General features: G+C 41.7%; 1 protein-coding gene across 4 annotated transcripts in view; it reads left to right on the top strand.

Annotated features, from left to right (window-relative positions):
• Positions 1-18,702, top strand: part of DIAPH3 (diaphanous related formin 3) — a gene marked incomplete at both ends in the record, with an annotated part of 563,043 nt that overhangs the window by 9,156 nt on the left and 535,185 nt on the right. The gene's annotated exons all lie outside the window — the stretch shown is intronic.

Here is an 18,702-nt window from a genome sequence, read left to right as displayed (position 1 = left end):
TTTATTATGTTGAGGAAAGTTCCCTCTATGCCTACTTTCTGCAGGGTTTTTATCATAAATGGGTGTTGAATTTTGTCAAAAGCTTTCTCTGCATCTATTGAGATGATCATATGGTTTTTCTCCTTCAATTTGTTAATATGGTTTATCACATTGATAGATTTGCGTATATTGAAGAATCCTTGCATTCCTGGAATAAACCCCACTTGATCATGGTGTATGATCCTTTTAATGTGCTGTTGGATTCTGTTTGCTAGTATTTTGTTGAGGATTTTTGCATCTATGTTCATCAGTGATATTGGCCTGTAGTTTTCTTTCTTTGTGACATCCTTGTCTGGTTTTGGTATCAAGGTGATGGTGGCCTCGTAGAAGGAGTTTGGGAGTGGTCCTACCTCTGCTATATTTTGTAAGAGTTTGAGAAGGATAGGTGTTAGCTCTTCTCTAAATGTTTGATAGAATTCGCCTGTAAAGCCATCTGGTCCTGGGCTTTTCTTTGTTGGAAGGTTTTTAATCACAGTTTCAATTTCAGTGCTTGTGATTGGTCTGTTCATATTTTCTATTTCTTCCTGATTCAGTCTTGGCAGGTTGTGCATTTCTAAGAATTTGTCCATTTCTTCCAGGTTGTCCATTTTATTGGCATAGAGTTGCTTGTAGTAATCTCTCATGATCTCTTTTATCTCTGCAGTGTCAGTTGTTACCTCTCCTTTTTCATTTCTAATTCTATTGATTTGAGTCTTCTCCCTTTTTTTCTTGATGAGTCTGGCTAGTGGTTTATCTATTTTGTTTATCTTCTCAAAGAACCAGCTTTTAGTTTTATTGATCTTTGCTATTGTTTCCTTCATTTCTTTTTCATTTATTTCTGATCTGATTTTTATGATTTCTTTCCTTCTGCTAGCTTTGGGGTTTTTTTGTTCTTCTTTCTCTAATTGCTTGAGGTGCAAGGTTAGGTTGTTTATTCGAGATGTTTCCTGCTTCTTAAGGTGGGCTTGTATTGCTATAAACTTCCCCCTTAGAACTGCTTTTGCTGCATCCCACAGGTTTTGGGTCGTTGTGTCTCCATTGTCATTTGTTTCTAGGTATTTTTTGATTTTCTCTTTGATTTCTTCAGTGATATCTTCATTATTAAGTAGTGTATTGTTTAGCCTCCATGTGTTTGTATTTTTTACAGATCTTTTCCTGTAATTGATATCTAGTCTCATGGCGTTGTGGTCAGAAAAGATACTTGATACAATTTCAATTTTCTTAAATTTACCAAGGCTTGATTTGTGACCTAAGATATGATCTATCCTGGAGAATGTTCCATGAGCACTTGAGAAAAATGTGTATTCTGTTGTTTTTGGATGGAGTGTCCTATAAATATCAATTAAGTCCATCTTGTTTAATGTATCATTTAAAGCTTGTGTTTCCTTATTTATTTTCATTTTGGATGATCTGTCCATGGGTGAAAGTGGGGTGTTTAAGTCCCCTACTATGAATGTGTTACTGTCGATTTCCCCTTTTATGGCTGTTAGTATTTGCCTTATGTATTGAGGTGCTCCTATGTTGGGTGCATAAATATTTACAATTGTTATATCTTCTTCTTGGATCGATCCCCTGATCATTATGTAGTGTCCTTCTTTGTCTCTTTTAATAGTCCTTATTTTAAAGTCTATTTTGTCTGATATGAGAATTGCTACTCCAGCTTTCTTTTGGCTTCCATTTGCATGGAATATCTTTTTCCATCCCCTTACTTTCAGTCTGTATGTGTCTCTAGGTCTGAAGTGGGTCTCTTGTAGACAGCATATATAAGGGTCTTGTTTTTGTATCCATTCAGCTAATCTGTGTCTTTTGGTGGGAGCATTTAGTCCATTTACATTTAAGGTAATTATCGATATGTATGTTCCTATTCCCATTTTCTAAATTGTTTTGGGTTCGTTATTATAGGTCTTTTCCTTCTCTTGTGTTTCTTGCCTAGAAAAGATCCTTTAGCATTTGTTGTAAAGCTGGTTTGGTGGTGCTGAACTCTCTTAGCTTTTGCTTGTCTGTAAAGGTTTTAATTTCTCCATCAAATCTGAATGAGATCCTTGCTGGGTAGAGTAGTCTTGGCTGCATGTTTTTCTCCTTCATCACTTTCAGTATGTCCTGCCACTCCCTTCTGGCTTGTAGGGTTTCTGCTGAGAGATCAGCTGTTAACCTTATGGGGATTCCCTTATGTGTTATTTGTTGTTTTTCCCTTGCTGCTTTTAATATGCTTTCTTTGTATTTAATTTTTGACAGTTTGATTAATATGTGTCTTGGCGTATTTCTCCTTGTATTTATCTTGTATGGGACTCTCTGTGCTTCCTGGACTTGATTAACTATTTCCTTTCTCATGTTAGGGAAGTTTTCAACTATAATCTCTTCAAATATTTTCTCAGTCCCTTTCTTTTTCTCTTCTTCTTCTGGAACCCCTATAATTCGAATGTTGGTGCGTTTAATGTTGTCCCAGAGGTCTCTGAGACTGTCCTCAGTTCTTTTCATTCTTTTTTCTTTATTCTGCTCTGCAGTAGTTATTTCCACTATTTTATCTTCCAGGTCACTTATCCGTTCTTCTGCCTCAGTTATTCTGCTATTGATCCCATCTAGAGTACTTTTAATTTCATTTATTGTGTTGTTCATCGTTGCTTGTTTCATCTTTAGTTCTTCTAGGTCCTTGTTAACTGATTCTTGCATTTTGTCCAATCTATTGTCCATTCTATCTCCAAGATTTCGGATCAACCTTACTATCATTATTCTGAATTCTCTTTCAGGTAGACTGCCTATTTCCTCTTCATTTGTTAGGTCTGGTGCATTTTTATCTTGCTCCTTTATCTGCTGTGCGTTTTTCTGTCTTCTCATTTTGCTTATCTTACTGTGTTTGGGGTCTCCTTTTTGCAGGCTGCAGGTTCGTAGTTCCTCCTGTTTTTGATGTCTGTCTCCAGTGGCTAAGGTTGGTTCAGTGGGTTGTGTAGGCTTCTTGGTGGAGGGGACTAGTGCCTGTGTTGTGGTGGATGAGGCTGGATCTTGTCTCTCTAGTGGGCAGGTTCACGTCTGGTGGTGTGTTTGGGGGTGTCTGTGGCCTTATTATGATTTTAGGCAGCCTCTCTGCTAATGGGTGAGGTTGTGTTCCTGTTTTGCTAGTTGTTTGGCATAGGTTTTCCAGCGCTGTGGCTTGCTGGTCGTTGAGTGAAGCTGGGTGCTGGTGTTAAGATGGAGGTCTCTGGGAGATTTTCGCCGTTTGATATTATGTGGAGCTGGGAGGTCTCTTGTTGATCAGTGTCCTGAAGTTGGCTCTCCTACCTCAGAGGCAGAGCCCTGCCTCCTGGCTGGAGCACCAAAAGCTTTTCATCCACACGGCTCAGGATAAAAGGGAGAAAAAGTAGAGGGAATTAGTAGAAGTATGAGGAAAGAAAGAAGGAAAGGAGGGTAGGAAGGAAGGAAGGAAGAAAGAAAGAAGCAAAGAAGGAAAGAAGGCAAGAAGGAAAGAAAGGAGGGAGGGAGGGAGGGAGGAAGGAAGGAAGGAGGGAAAGAAGGAAAAAAGACAGAAAGGAAGAAGATACAGTAAAAATAAAATAAAGTATAATAAAGTTATTGAATTAAAAAATTCTTATTTAGAAAAAAAAAAAAAGGGACGGAAAGAACCTTAGGACAAATGTTGGAAGCAAAGCTATACAGACAAAATCTTACACAGAAGCATACACATACACCCTCACTAAAAGAGGTAAATGGGGAAAAATCCTAAATCTTGCTGTCAGAGACCACCTCCTCAATTTGGGATGATTCGTTGTCTAAAGGAGGGAAGGAAGGACGGAAAGAAAGAAAGAAAGAACGAAGGTAAAGTATAATATTGTTATTAAAATTAATTATTAAGAAAAAAATTAAAAAAAAACATGGACGGATAGAACCCTAGGACAAATGGTGGAAGCAAGACTATACAGACAAGATCTCACACAGAAGCATACACATACACATTCACAAAAAGAGGAAAGGGGAAAAAATCATAGATCTTGCTCCTAAAGTCCACTTCCTTAATTTGGGATGATCGGTTGTCTATTCAGGTATTCCATAGATGCAGGGTATATCAAGTTGATTGTGGAGCTTTAATCCGCTGCTTCTGAGGCTGCTGGGAGAGATTTCCCTTTCTCTTCTTTGTTCTCACAGCTCCCAGGGCTAAACTTTGGATTTGGCCCCGCCTCTGCGTGTAGGTCGCTGGAGGGCGTCTGTTTTTTGCTCAGACAGGATGGGGTTAAAAGAGCCGCTGATTGGGGCTCTGGCGCACTCAGGCCGGCGGGGACGGAGGGGCACAGAGTGCGGGGCGGGCCTGCGGTGGCAAAGGCCGGCGTGACTTTGCACCAGCCTGAGGCGCGCTGTGCGCTGTCCCGGGGAAGTTGTTCCTGGATCCCGGGAACCTGGCAGTGGCGGGCTGCACAGGCTCCGCGGAAGAGGGGTGTGGAGAGTGACCTGTGCTCGCACACAGGCCCCTCGGTGGCGGCAGCAGCAGCCTTAACGTCTCCCGCCCGCCTCTGGATTCCGCGCTTTCAGCCGCGGCTCGCGCCCGTCTCTGGATTCCGCGCTTTCAGCCGCGGCTCGCGCCCGTCTCTGGGGTTCGCGCTTTTAGCCGCGGCTCGCGCCCGTCTCTGGAGTTCCTTTAAGCAGCGTTCTTAAACCCCTCTCCTCACGCCCCAGGAAACAAAGAGGGAAGGAAAAGTCTCCTGCCTCTTCGGCAGGTGCAGGCTTTTCCCCGGACTCCCTCCCGGCTAGCTGTGGTGCACTAACCCCTTCAGGCTATGTTCAAGCCGCCAACCCCAGTCCTCTCCCTGCGCTCCGGCCTCAGCTCGCAGCCCCGCCCGCCCCGGCGGGTGAGCAGACAAGCCTCTCGGGCTGGTGAGTGCCGGTCGGCACCGATCCTCTGTGCGGGAATCTCCCCGCTTTGCCCTCCGCACCCGTTGCTGTGCAGTCCTCCGCAGCTTCGAAGCTCTCCCCTCCGCCTCCCGCAGTCTCCGCCCGCGAAGGGGCTTCCTAGTGTGTGGAAACTTTTCCTCCTTCACAGCTCCCTCCCACTGGTGCAGGTGCCGTCCCTATTCTTTTGTCTCTGTTTTTTCTTTTGCCCTACCCATGTACGTGGGGAGTTTCTTGCCTTTTGGGAGGTCTGAGGTCTTCTGCCAGCCTTCAGTAGGTGTTCTGTAGGAGTTGTTCCACGTGTATATGTATTTCTGGTGTATCTGTGGGGAGGAAGGTGATCTCCGCGTCTTACTCTTCCGCCATCTTCCGCCTTCCTCCCAGACTTCTGATTCTTATTACTGAAAGGTTAGAGCAAGTTTCTGGAGCTTTCTGAGGGGTATGTTCTTATTTGTAAAACGAGTTTTATGCAACTATGAAACTTAGGTACCAACGAAACTTACAAAAAGAAACTGGCAAAGGAAATGACCTCAAACTTAGAAAAAAAAATTCTTGTGATACTCCATTGTGGATTGAATGATAGTAAAAATGTTACTTATATATGTATAGATATAAAACCAAGTATAACTCTTTATGCTTATGGCTCTTTTACAAAACAGATTTACATATAAAATCCAAAACAAAGGTATAAAACCCATAAAATTTAAATTAAGAACATTAATGTGATTGATAATTATTTTTGTTGAAATTAAGTCATCACTGTTGGATTTAATACTGGAAAGATATGTGTGTGGTTTGCTGTTTTCCTTTTTGTCAACTTGACTCTTGGATAGAAATGGAATTCCAGAGCTGAGGAGGCTAAGCACAGACTGATGGCTCCAGAGATCTGGCTGCACACTGTTGGTGGAGGCCTGTTATCTAACATTCCTGTTATTTTCACAAGGTCTGGACTTGAGGTTCTGGGTGAAGTAATGAACTCTTATGATAAAAAGAAAAGAGCCATATGTAAATTTTTTTTTTTTTTTTTTTTAGTAAATTATATGGAACTGTTGATAAAGAGCAGAAAGAATTGGAGCCAAGACCACCAGCCTCTATATTCATTTTTCTCTTGAAATTTAACTTTCCATAGCTTTGGGTATATCGTTCCTTGAATAGTGTCATTTTGGAATTAGAACTTTTCGAAACTGAATTCTTCTTAAGTGCAGGAGCTTGTGAACCGTACGTGGCATGATGTCCATGTTGTTGGGCCTGCTGATACCATATTGGTAGAGCACACAGATGCAGGCATGGTCACCAAAAGTGCCTGATGGAACGTGGTTCTAGAGGGGTCATTCAGATTGTACAGAATGTGCTTGCTTTATTTCTAACGTTTAATATAATCTTGGAAAAATACAAAGTTTCAAAAGTCTGATAGAATCGGAGAGTCTGTGGAAGGGCCCTGCAGACCTCAGTTTGAGGAACCTGGAGATGCCGTAAGACAAGACGTTAGGAGAGTCCTTGAACAGGCAAAGGTTTTGCACCTTTGTTTAGTCTTTTGTTTCGTGAAGAGCGAAAAGTGATTAGTAAGTATTTATCAGTAGTGAAGGATGCATACAATGTGCTTTAAAACAGTTTACCTCTAAGTGCTTTTCTAAGGGTCAACATTTCCCTTGCAATCTTTAAACAATATACTTTACCATACAAAAGAGTTACAGAACACAGTGTAACTGCTCACCGGTAAGCTTCAGAAATGAAACATCATAAATTCTATTGAAATGTTCATTTCTTCCCTTTCTATTTATATCTCCTTATAATATTTACTCTTCATTTCTTTGAAGTAAGGGCTTACAGGATTTAATTTTTAAAAAATTTTGATTAGTATTTTTGTTGTTGTTGTGGGGGTTTCCAATATATCTCTCTCTCTTTTCCGTGAAAATAGATACATGAATGGAATTAATACCTAATAACCTTCTAATCCCTCCATCTTTTAGCATCATAGCCCATCTTAAATACCAGAAAAAAAGGGTATTTTTCCCTAAAAATAGATCCATGAATGGAATTAATATCCAATAACTTTCTAATCTCTCTATCTTTGAGCATCATAGCCCATCTTAAATACCAGAAATAAAGGGGGCACTGGGATTTAATGTATCAAACATGTACTAAGAGCATCCTGTGTGCTGAGGGCCTTGGGGTATACCCAAGTAGCTGTGGTCTACGTCAAACCTTCATGGATTAAAGATGGCTAAATAACCTGCTCAAAGCTCTCCAAGGAAATTATTGCTAATTCTAGGTCATTCTAGATGTTAAAAGAAAAAAAAAAGTATATGCCTTTTCTGGGGTTAAGGTGTAGAATTTCTTGAAACTCTCAGTAAGATACATGGATTAATCTAATTGTAAGATCTGTAATGTTACATTTCTTTAGCTAATTTTATTGTGAGGTGTCTTCCCAAGATGCGGGGGAGTTTATCCTATAATTGCTGCATTTTCCTGAGGCAGGCTGTTTATTTGGGTGTCATAAAAATGAAACTTTGTAACATTCAGTTTTTAACCAGGATTTACAAATTGGTGACATTGATTGTGGACTGTAGTGTAGTATTAAACTGTTTTTGTTTATCAAAACATTGGATAGAATGCACTTCATAAAGACAATTATAATTCATTTCTAATGAAAAATTGACAGCCCGAGAAATGAACATGAAAAATAGAATGCACATAATCTACATTCAGAAACTCAGTATGACAGTTTCATTTCTTTATAAAAGGTGATGGTCTTCATTAAAACCATGTTCTAACTGCACTCATCCTATCTTCTGAGGGTATCATTTTGCTCTTATTGATATGTTATCTCGAGCCTGCTTTCAGTTGCTGTATGCATATGTTTGTAAGCTTTTGGAAGTCACTTTCTCTCATGGTAGTGCCTGATATAGGCTTGAGCTTATGATGTGAACACTTGGCTAATTGAAAATCTATGCAAAACTACTCTTGTAACCTTACACCACCTGGTTCATTAATCTATTCATGATTAGTTTTAATTTAAATAATATTGATATACCCTAAATGTCTATTTTATTTTTATAAAAGATTGCAGTGGTGGTGGGTGAGGGCATGTAAAGACTACCAGAAACATCTGGGTCATTGGAGAACTGAACCTGCCGACTCAACCTCCTCCAGGGGCCTGGCAGCATGGCTTTAGAACACCCCCTCCAACCCTCCAACCACTGTGATAAAGAGGGCTTGGGCTGGATTCAAATATGGCTGTATGTCCTTGGGAAAATTAACTTCTGTGCCTCAGTTATCCTATCTGTAAAATGGAATAGATAATCGTAGTATTGTGACGATTAGTTGAGGTAATGCATGTTACAATAGCTTGGGCACAGAGCCTAACAGTTAATACAAGACAGCTGTTATTCCAGATCTTTCTGGATTTACCATGTGGTTGGGGCCCAATAAACCTGTTGTAAGTTGAAAATATAATCAAAAATGCATGGAATATGCCTAACTTACTGAACATTATAGCTTAGCCTAGGCTACTTTAAACGTGCTTGGAAAACTTAACATTGGCCTATGGTCAAGCAAACTCATCTAACACAAAGCCTATTTTATAATAAAGTGTTGAATATCTCATGTATTGAATACTGTACTGAAAGTGAAAAACAGACTGGTTGTGTGGGTCCAGAGTGATTGTTTCTCTCGTGATCACGTGGCTGATGGGAGCTGCGGCTGCTGTTCGCCCAGCATCACGAGGGAGTATCCTACCACCTATCTATCACTAGCCTAGGAAAGGATCAAAATTTAAAATTTGAAGTACAGTTTCTATTGAATGGGTATAGTTTTTACATCATCGTAAAGTTGCAACTTTGTAAGTGGGAGACTGTAATTTTATTCTTTTGGTTCCCGAACCCCAAAATAGGGGAGATTCCACCTCTGTAGTGTTGAATTCTCTCAGGCTGGTCATCTTGAAGGGCATGTGACATGATCTCAGTTATTGACAGCATTTTGACCTTTCTTCTGCTTCCCCCCTCCCTCCTCCTTCCTCCATTCCGGCTGGACACCTGCATTGTGTCCAGGGACCCGACCTTAGTTACAGTGGGGAACATGCCAAGAGGCTTGGTCCCTGGACATATATCCCCTCCTTTCTGTTTCATCTAGACCTCCATCCCTTGACCTTGCCTCTCTTTCTTTCTCTGTCAGCCTCTGCTGACAACACTTGCTCTACACTAAACCCACACCCTATGAAAGTAACCCAGGTCTTCCTTTTGAACTAGGATGCCTTCACGTTCCTCGCCTCCTCAAACCTGCCATAAGGTAGAATATAAATAAATAAAGCAGCTCTGGCCTTCTTGTCCACTTGCCTCCTATCTCCAAGCCTGGAACAACCTGATAGGCTTCTCTGTGGCTGACCCGTGCTGCTGCATCCTGGTGGAAACCCCTCCAGCTCTGTGAACTGACGCCCTTAGACATCAGGAATCTACAGACTCACTGATTAGCAGGGTCTTCAGAGATGTTGATCACAGTCATCATCATGATAGCTATGCTTATTCAGCTCTCTTGGTGGGCTGGATACTCTTTTAATCACTTAGTCCTAATACAATGCTTTGAAGTAGGTACCCTTGTGTTACACTTGATGGAACTGAGGCAGGGAGAGAGGTTTGGGGATGGTCCTGAGGTGCTGCAGCTGGGAACAGGGAATGATGGATGTGAAAGCAACCAGGCTGGGCCAGAGCCCTGGCTTTGAACTAGCTTTTTGGTTATGTCCTTTTTTACTTCTCTCAGCATTTATGCTGAGACTGTATGTATTCACTCTTTTTACCTTCTCTATGGGCCTGATTCCTTTTTGTTGTAAATCGTTTTTTAAATTGAAAAAGTAATGTGTGAAACTCTTAAAAAGCCCAACAGTGTATGAGTTCAGAGTGAAATTAACTAAGACTCCCTTACATCCTAGACCACCAGTTCAGATTTTCCCCATACAGAGGCAATGATGACTTTTATTATTTTCTTTTGGATCCTTTAATGATATTCTCTGTGTGTGTGAAGCTCCCACTTGATACTGCACAGGAACATGCCACAGCATTTGCTGAAATGATCTTAGAGATGGTTTCTCCTGACTCTTCACACTCACCTTGACACATTCTTCAGAGAGAAAATAAAGGCCGTACTGCTTGAACTGGCTCAATTTCCTGCTACTGCTGCTGTAATCTTCTATATCTGCAACTCTTCATCCTTTCTCTTCCAATATCCACAGAAGAAGTGTCTGTTTTTCTATTCAAGGTTAATCCCTTTGCCACTGATCTTGATCCAGTCCCATTCCATGAAGCTGTTTCACTCTTCACAGGCTCCATCCTGTAAGAATGCTCAGATATCTTCCATTCTGAAAGAAAAAGCAGAAGCAAAACCAAACAACCTCCCTCTCCAACTTTCCCATGACCCTGTGACCCACTCAATACCATGCTGTTTCCTTCCCTTATAGCCAAATTCTGTGAATTAGCTGTTTTCATTTATTCTGTAAATATTTGAATGGCCTTTAGTACCAAGCATAGCACAGGTGGGTACAGTTTGGTTCTTGACTTCAAGAGGCTCCCATTCAGTCTGGCATGGAGAATAGTGGTACAGACCAAGTGTGTGGTATTACCAGGGAGTCCATATTGTGTAATTTTAAAGAACTCGGGCCCTGAAGTTAACCTGGGTTTAAGTCCTGGCTCTGAAATTGGTAGCTGTGTGACCTTGGGAAATTACTTTTGTTGTTTGTTTCTTCATCTATGATGTGGGAACAGTAGTACCCGTATTATAGGTTAGACATGATGTTTCAATGTGTTATAATGGGGGTTAACATGTAAGTACTAAATAGCTCTTAGCTTGCTGCTGCTGTCATGATGGCATTGGCCAAGGGTAGAGTGCGCTCATAAGGGAGGGATTCAGACACCTCCCATAGGCTCCTCAACCTGTCTTTGCTTCTGTCATTCCACTGAAATTGCTTTGGCAGGTCAACAACTGCCAACCCAGTGGCCGATTTTCAAGCTTCGTCTTACTAGACGTCAAGGTATTAGCACTGATCCCTCACTTCCTCAAACCTTTGCTGTAACTTATTCTTCTCTTCTAATCTTTGCTCATCCCTCTTCCTACCCTCTTAGTGTTCCCAAGTACTGTCTCTTTGATCTTTTACTTTTTTTACTTGATACCTCCTTCCAGCATGAGCTCATTCATTTCATTAGCTTGTACTACCACCTAGATCAGTGCTGTTAAGTACAACTTTCTGTGATGATGGAAATGTTCTGTTCTGCTGTGTCCGATTTGATATTCACTAGTCATATGTGGCTAATACTACCAAAGGGCTGACTTTTTAATTTGAATTAACTTTTGAAATAGCCATATGTGGCTAGTGGCTAATGCTAGACTTTGGCCCACATTCATGTTTAAATGGACTGCCTGTGGCCTCAGGCACAGGCCATCTACAGGTCAGACTGCCTTCCAATGATGTGACAGTTTATTCCTGCTGGATAACTTGTACATCTTGTTCAGGCAAAGATGATACACTTTCTTAGCCTCTGAAGCTACCCTCAATGATGGGTTTATGAGCAAAACGACATCAACGATGACAGAAACAGGCATGGGATCACACCTGTTAGAATGGCTGTCATCAAGAAGAGAGAACAAGTGTTGGTGAGAATGTGGAGAAAAGGCAACCCTTGTGCGCTGTTGGTGGGAATGTAAACTGGTTCAGCCACTATGGAAAACAGTACGGAGGTTTTCCAGAAATTAAAAATAGAACTATCATATGACTCATCAATCCTAGTTCTGGGTATATATCCAAAGGAAATGAAAACTGGACCTCTAAAAGGTATCTGGACTCCCATGTTTATTGCAGTATTATTCACAATAGCCAAGATATGGAAGCAACCTAAGTGTCCATCAACAGTTGAATGGATAAAGAAGATATGGTATATATATATATACACACACACACAATAGAATGTTTATTCACCTGTGAGAAAGAAAGACATTCTGCCGTTTGTGACAACATGGTTGGACCTTGAGGGCATTATGCTAAGTGAGATAAGCCAGAGGGAGAAAGACAAATACTATATGATATTACCTATATGTGGAATCTGAAAAAGAAGGGTGGGGGAATGTGTTAAGGGAGATAAACTTTGGGGAGATGAGTTAAAGGGTATAAACTTACAATCAGAAGATAAGTTCTGGAGATCTAATGTATAGCATAGTGATTATAGTCAACCATACTGTATCATAAACTTCCGAGTTGCTAAGAGACTAGATCTTAAGTGTTCTCCACACAAAAATGAAATGATAATTATGTGAAGTGATAGAGGTGGTTAGCTAAAGCTACTGTGGCAATCATATTGCAAAATATAAATGTATCAGATCAACACATTGTATGTCTTTAACTTACACAATGTTATATGTAAGTTATACCTGCAGTCCTTGGTCATTTGCAATAGGTTATTAGGATCACTGGGGGCCTTCCCGTGCCTGTTGCTGTCAGCTGCTGACTTCCCCATAAACCTTGTTGACTCATTTTATTAGTGTGTTTGAATCGTGCGATGATCAATATGAAATGTGAAATTATGAATATGAATCAATATGAAACTATGTGTTTTCAGAAGTCCTTTACAAATATACTTGGGTTATTACTAGAGAGTCATCACTGAAGTCTCCTTGGTGTTGTTGGAAGATTGCCAAGGGCAGTTTAGGCTGTAGTTTCTTGAGCCTGCAGCTTGACTACAGAAATTGGTGTGTTCAAAACCTAAGTTGTGAGATAGAATTTTATGTGTTGGAATTTCACTATGTCATCGTGTGACATAGTGTAAGTTTGATATAGTATTGGACTGCTCTGTATGTAACCCCATTCAAGGATTTTTCTCTCCAAATTCCCCAAATTTCTTTGGGTGAGAAGTGCAATGAAAAGTATTAAGGTGAGGAACCCATGTATTTCTGTGTGTGTAGCAGTGGCATGATGGTTACTTATGTTACATTATTTTTGAATCACTGAAAAGGGAAAATAAGTGACCCAGGTTATTTATGTTTTCCTCTAGAACCTATTGAATTGTAAACTCCTTCAGGGCAGGTGCTGTGTTTTATAGTTCTGTATATACCAGGCCGGGCATGATGTTTTGTTAGTTTAGATGCTCAATAATGATATCTGGCTTGGTTAGTATTTCTAAGAGATGTAAAACATAACCACATTTTATGTATAGTACTGGGACTGCATGTAAGAGCTGGAATTGTGCTCTTTTTCCTCCTTTTTCAGATATTAAATTTGTAAATATGCAATCACCTTTTTGACTTAAGTGACAAACCAATTTAGAGGGTAGTAATAAAAAGTAGTAATCAAATTATGCAGGAAAACTTAGTGGTGATTTAATTATTTAAAAAAGAGTTTAAACATCAATAATTTAAAAATTAAATTTTCTTTATTTAGCTTTTGCCCTGTAATTAATTTCTGACAAGTATGTGTGTGTGTTTTTTTGAATGAGATTTTGAAATGTGGATATTTTTGTGGCTCATGTTTAGTCTGATTTGGAAGGACATGGTGTATAAGGCTTGTGGCATGTACTAACGCTTAAATTCTACAAATAAAAATATAAAAACTATTGATTACATTTCTATTTCACACTTAAGCAACTTTAAAAAAATAAAGGGGGAAACTCCCTAGCAAAACATATATTTTTGTGTTAGTCAGTTTTCAGAAATTACAATCTCCCCAGCTTCTTATCACCTCAACTTTTAAGATAAGACTTTGTACTCAGTGTTATAACACTTAATAACCGTTCAATTGGAATTATACTTATCTTTCTTTTTATTTATTTTATTATTTTATTTTATTTATTTTTTTGGGCTGTGTTGGGTCTTCACTGCTGCGCGTGGTGAGTGGGGGCTACTCTTTGTTGCGGTGAGTGGGCTTCTCATTGTGGTGGCTTCTCTTGTTGCGGAGCACGGGCTCTAGGTGCATAGGCTTCAGTAGTTGTGGCATGTGGGTTCAGTAGTTGTGGCTCGTGGGCTATAGAGCACAGGCTCAGTAGTCGTGGCTCACGGGCTTAGTTGCTCCGTGGCATGTGGCATCTTCCCGGACCAGGGCTTGAACCTGTGTCTCCTTCATTGGCAGGTGGCTTCTTAACCACTGCACCACCAGGGAAGCCCTATGCTTACCTTTCTTGTTAAGATTTCATTTCCAATTCCTTTGCCTCATAAACAACTCAGAAACTGCTTCATTTCTACTGTAAGTCTTCCTCCCTAGGTTTGAAACAGCTGCTGTCCCACGGAGTGGCAAGGACTGAGGGAAGGGAAGGGAAGGGAAGGAAATTGAGCCTGGGTTTGGGGTCACAGTGACCAAGGTTCCATTCCCAGCCCGGCCACTCATCCGCTCTGGCAGATCAATTTTGTGACACTCAATTTACTGATCGGTAAGATGGGATAATGGCTGATGTATAGGATTGTTGGGTGTATTAGTAACTATGGTAATGCTCAATAGGTGACGGTGGAAATGGTGATGATGTGGGCTATATGATATGGGTACCTAGGGATCTATTTTGCAGTCTTGGGTTCTGTCTCAGTCAAGGCCTCTTTTGGCTTAAAGGAACATAACAATATCTAGTTTAACCTTAGAAAGGGCAGTTGTAAAGATGCACAGGGCTATCTCCTGGGATCAAGCACAGTGAGTTTAGCTGCTTCACTTGGATTGGAGCTGAGAACTGAAAACGGGCAGCTTGTCTCATTCCGTTTTCTGGGATCATACATTTTTGTGGTGCTTCTTACCAGGCATTGCTCCACTGTTGTATCTCTGCATTGTATCGCTTCTGCTACCTTGATTTTCACACAGCCAAGCCCAGAGTCTCACAGTTCCAGGTATACATATATGTTCTTGGTCCTGATTCTCATCTCTGAATCCCAAGTCCACATTTCTGGGAGAGTGAGGATTTAATTGGCTTTGCTTGGATTTAAGTGTTGAGCTCTGCTCACCTCAGCTGTGGCAGGGCTGGCTCACAAAGAATGATGAAGATTGCTGGTCCCACCCCTATGACATAGAGAAGGGATTGTGTGCACGAGACAGATAAACCCAACAGGTGCCTGCCATATCTGCACATGTGGGACTTTGGTGATGCTAGGCACTGGAAGACTGAGCTTGCCCAATTTAGTTGTTTCTAACCCTGGCTGTATATTAGAGTCACCTTGGGGGTAGCTTAAGTACTTATGGCAGGCCCTATCTTTGGGTATTCTGATTCAGTTGGTTTGGGATATTACTCACGTATTTGTATTAGGAAAAGAAAACAAAAGCTCTTCAGGTGATTCTCATATTCAGATCGAAAAACCACTGGCCTAAATGTTCCCTGCGCTGTGGTATGTCTAAGAGTTCAAAGATAAGGGAAACAAGGTCCCTGCCACTTTTAAATAAAAGGAAAGAAGAAAAAAAAGACAAACCCACAAACTGCAAGACAGTGAGTGATCAATGACCCAAAGGGATTTTTTTTTTTATATACACAGAACATTTTTATTACAGGATAGGGATATAGCACAGCAATAGCAGAAGGATATGCAGTGAAAGGGGTCTGGCGATCTCAGGCATAGGCTGACACACAGGACACGTGCTGTCCGCAGGTCTTGAACCACCACCAGCATACATGCAAAGCATTTTGGTACCAGGATGCCCCAAGTCTGTTTATGCTGGGGGTCTCTTACCTACATGACCAGCTTCCCCATTACCACCTGAAAGGAATAAGAGGGACTCAGTGGGTCAACTCCTTTTTTTTGGTAACTTTTATTTATTTATTTTATTTTTGGCTGCATTGGATCTTCGTTGCTGCACGTGGGCTTTATCTAGTTGTGGCGAGCGGGGGCTACTCTTCGTTGCGGTGCGCGGGCTTCTCATTGCGGTGGCTTCTCTTGTTGTGGAGCACGGGCTCCAGAGTGCGGGCTCAGTAGTTGTGGCGCACGGGCTCAGTTGCTCCGCGGGAAGATCGTGTGGGATCTTCCTGGACCAGGGCCAAGGAACTGTAAACAAAAGGGCTATGGGGGACAGAATTGGGATCTTCATTTCTTGATGATATTGAAGGTTCACCCACCCTTACTGTAAATTTATATGTGCAATACCTACTCAGTCTGTTTTCTTCCCTCACATTGTATTCTCCCCTTTAGCTGTCAGTCTCCTGAGGCCCAGGCAACATGCTGGCTGTAGGGATGGTGCTGGGAAACTGCCACTGCTTGGAGTTCTCAGCCCCAAAGAAAAATCACAGCATGTGAGAGGCCCCAGCAGCTGAAAGGAGGGTGGTCCAATGCAACTGACACCCAGCAAAGCAGAGCTGCTGGCAAAGTGGATTCAACTATTATTTACTAGTTAAGTTGATTACTTATAACATGTTTTTATACATAAACATTTGTGACTGTTCTGTTAGAAGAATAAAAGCCCATGTCCTTAAGATGGCCTGGGATGGATCTGCCCCTCCTTCCTCTTTGATTTGTTTCATGTTGCTGTTGCCACACTGGCTCCCTCCTTCCCTGAACCCTAGAGGTGCTCTTTCCTAATGGCCTTTGTTCTCCCTGCTCTTTTATCTGAAACACTTTCCCTGATTCCTTACTCCACTCCAGTCTGCTCAGATGCCACCTTCCCATTCAGACTTATGCCTACCCCAATTCCCACATTTTAAATTGCAACCCTGCTTTCTGGGCCTGCCTTACTTTGTGCTAATTTTCATTTTTAGCAGAGCTCTCATCACCTTCTAACATCCTCTATAACTTATTAATGTGTTTGTTGTCTGTTCCCCAATAGAAGGTAAGCTTCTTTAGGACAGGAATCTTTGTTTTATTTACTGATGGTTCCCTTGTCAATACATAGAAATGTTTAATATTTGTTGAATGAATGACTGTTTTAGGAATCTGTCATTGTGTAAAAAGGACAAATTCTGTACTACCAGTTTTACCTAAATCATGGCTTAATTTGACTTTAGTTTTAGATCATTGCTATAATGTTTGCATGTTCATTAGCAAGTATTTATGCACATATGATTAAAAATGCTGCCTTTTTTTCCTGTCAGCATTAAATACCTCTGTTATGGTGCTTATCCCACTGTCTTGCATTTTGGTTATTCAGCTACTTGTCTTGCTGCTCCTTTGGTTGTAAGCTCATAAGGGCAGGGACTGGGTCCTCTCTCTCTCTCTCTCTCTCTCTCTATATATATATATATATATATATAATTTTTTTTTTTTTGGCCCTAGACACCCCCCCATCCCTTTTGTCTCTGACTCTACCTCCTAGCACTCTTCTTCTTTTTTGCTTTTAAAATTTATTTGTCTATTTATTTATTGGCTGCAGCAGGTCTTAGTTCTGGCACGTGGGATCTTTTGTTGCAGTGTGTGGACTCTTTGTTGTGGCGTGCGGGCATCTCTAGTTGTGGCGCTCAAACTCCAGAGTGCACGGGCTCAGTAGTTACGGCACATGAGCTTTCTAGTTGTGGCACATGCCTTCTCTCTAGCTGTGGTGTGCAGGCTCTTTGTTGCAGCATGTGGGCTTGTCTCTAGTTGTGGTGCATGGCTTTTCTCTAGTTGTGGTGCGTGGGCTTCTCTCTAGTTATGGCGCTCAGGCTCCAGAGTGCACGGCCTCAGTAGTTGTGGCACGTGAGTTCTCTAGTTGTGGCGTGTGGCTTCTCTCTAGTTGTGGTATGCAGGCTCTTTTTTGCGGTGTGTGGGCTTCTCTCTAGTTGTGGCGTGTGGCTTCTCTCTAGGTGTGGTGCGCAGGCTTCTCTCTAGTTGTGGTGCTCGGGCTCCAGAGCACACGGGCTCAGTATTTGCAGCGTGTGAGCTCTCTAGCTGTGGCACGTGGGCTCCAGAGTGCATAGGCTCAGTAGTTGTGGCGTGTAGGCTCCAGAGCGATTGGGCTCTGTAGTTGCAGCATGTGGACTCTCTAGTTGTGGCATGCAGGCTCAGTAGTTGCAGCACATGGGCTTAGTTGCCCTGCAGCATGTAGGATCTTAATTCCCGGACCAGAGATCGAACCTGCGTCCCCTGCATTGGAAGGTGGATTCTTAACCACTGGGTGGATCTTCTTTGTATTTAATATAGTGTCTTGCACATGTTGGCAGCCTAATTGTATTGCGTAGTAGAAAAATAGGGTTATGAGGGACTTCTCTGGTGGTCCAGTGGTTAAGAATCCGCCTTCCAATGCAGGGGACATGGGTTTGATCCCTGGTCGGGGAACTAAGATTCCACATGCCGCAGGGCAACTAAGCCTGTGTGTTGCAACTACTGAGCCCCCGCACCACAACTAGAGAGAATTCCGCATGCCGCAACGAAAGAGCCTGCATACCACAACTAAGACCCAACACAGCCAAACAAACAAACAAATAAATAAATAAAAGAAAAAAGAAAAAAAGGATTATGAGACTAGGTCTTACCTGAACAATCATGTCTTATTTGTTATCATGTCTTTATTTGCATTGAGTTATCAAGTGAGTGGTATTTACCTTAGCTTTCTTTTTTAAATTTATTTATTTATTTTTGGCTGTGTTGGGTCTTCGTTTCTGTGCAAGGGCTTTCTCCAGTTGCAGCAAGCGGGGGCCACTCCATCATGGTGCGTGGGCCTCTCACTATCGCGGCCTCTCCTGTTGGGAGCACGGGCTCCAGACGCACAGGCTCAGCAGCTGTGGCTCACGGGCCCAGTTGCTCTGCGGCATGCGGGATCCTCCCAGACCAGGGCTCGAACCCACTTCCCCTGCATTGGCAGGCAGATTCTCAACCACTCTGCCACCAGGGAAGCCCTACCTTAGCTTTCTTAAGATGGCATGAGATAGTTTACATTTATAATAAGGAAAAATGATAGATTTC

The sequence above is a fragment of the Leucopleurus acutus genome (genome assembly GCF_964270905.1).
Source record: "Leucopleurus acutus genome assembly, chromosome: 18".
NCBI classification, from domain to species: Eukaryota; Metazoa; Chordata; class Mammalia; order Artiodactyla; family Delphinidae; genus Leucopleurus; species Leucopleurus acutus.
The sequence above is the reverse complement of the archived record's forward strand: the minus strand, read 5'-3'. Positions and strand labels throughout refer to the sequence as shown.